The following is a 1,766-nucleotide window of genomic DNA, read 5'->3' as shown; positions in this document are numbered from 1 at the left end:
CCCCCGCAATATAATGTTTTGAAGTAGAGCCACTCGTTGTGGAAGCGAACAAAATAATCGATAAGATAACTTCTACTGCTTTTTTTTGGGTTTTTTGGTTTGTTTTTGGTTTGAGTAACGAGAAGCACATCAGCACAATAACGGTCATTTATTAGTCCTGGGGGAAAAGTAAGACAGACAGACCGAAACAACAGACGGGAAGTAAAGAAGTAGGACCTACCATTGGCACCCTCCAGCCACCCACTCCTCCTGCTTCACAGACGCCGGTTCATATTTATCTTTTATTTTTAAAATGTAGCCATAATGTTTCTTCTATATATGCGATGGCTAAGGCCAACAACACCACTGTCCCCGAATAGTACATGTGTATTAATCATTTTAAAAAAAAAATTCCTCAGAGTACGTAAACAGTTTGCAAAGCGAATGATGCTTTCGTGATTATAACCTCTCTCTCTCTCTCTCTCTCTGTCTCTCTCTGTCTCTCTCTGTCTCTCTCTGTCTCTCTCTCTCTCTCTCTCTCTCTCCCTATCTCAATATATAACAGTCTCTCTCTTTCACTCACTCATTCAAACATGCACGCGCGCGCGCGCGCGCACACACACACACACACACACACACACACACACACACACACACACACACACACACACTCAAATAGCCCCCTATATCACACGCACATTTCTCCACCTTTACCCCTCTTTAAGCCTCTAAACAGAAGATAAACTATTGCTCTTTCCCCATGTCTGCATTGATAAAGAACAGCTACGAGGCGAGCACATGAAAAGAGATCTGCAACCGGAAGTGACGAGTAAAAAACCCAGCAGACGGCTGGGAAAGACGAAGAGAGTGACAGCCCCATCCCACAATGCCCATGGAGTGTTCCACGGAACAATGAACGATTTGGAACCAAATTCACCCCTCAAGGTGGCGTTTGAGATATATAATATAAATATTCTGCATTTTTTAAAACCACTTGGAACATTGTGCAGGACTCTGTGGTCGCGTGTTTGTCTGTGCATCACTCAGCAGTGTTGTGCGCTTCCAGTGATCCAATTAGCTATATTTAAGGGTAGTCTACCTAACGTCGTGTTATATGTACAACGATATTGCCAAAACTATTTGTTAAAATAACAATCTTGATTTTGAATAAATAATTGCATCCACATAAAGTAAAGTATACAGCCCTTTTTTTTTTTTTTTTTTTTACATTAGAACTGTGTGCAGGGCACCCATCATGTCTTTGTTTGTTTGGGTAAAAAGAAGCACATCGACTCAATAACGGCCATCAGTGATGGGGGGAAAAGCAAGATAGATAGAAAGAAACAACAGAGGGAAAGAAAAGAGGAGCGCCCTCTAACCACCTGCACCATCACTTAGCAGTATAGAGCAATTCCGCTGTTGCATTGAGGAACGTCAGATTCTGTCAACTACAGTCGACCATGGAAGAGTTGATGTCGTCGGGGGAGTGGGGGGAAAAAAACTCGACTCAACCCAAGTTCAGCTTAAAAGTTGGAACCTGTAAAGAAAAAGGAGTGCTGAGACCGGAGTAAAAAGATCAGCTTTTACGAGGATCGACTCAAGCAAGTTCAGCACGAGTGGAGTTTTAGTTTTAGTGGGAGTTTTACATCACTTGCAACACAATAAGGTCATATAACTTATAAGTTCCGAAGATTAGAGGTGTTACAAGAGAGTAACAAACACAAAAAGGAGGGGAGATTGAGACGACAGCTTTTTTAACAGGAAAGAAGGAGCAAACCATACCAGAG

This window comes from Aplysia californica, unplaced genomic scaffold (genome assembly GCF_000002075.1).
Source record: "Aplysia californica isolate F4 #8 unplaced genomic scaffold, AplCal3.0 scaffold00414, whole genome shotgun sequence".
NCBI classification, from domain to species: domain Eukaryota; kingdom Metazoa; phylum Mollusca; class Gastropoda; order Aplysiida; family Aplysiidae; genus Aplysia; species Aplysia californica.
The sequence above is the reverse complement of the archived record's forward strand: the minus strand, read 5'-3'. Positions refer to the sequence as shown.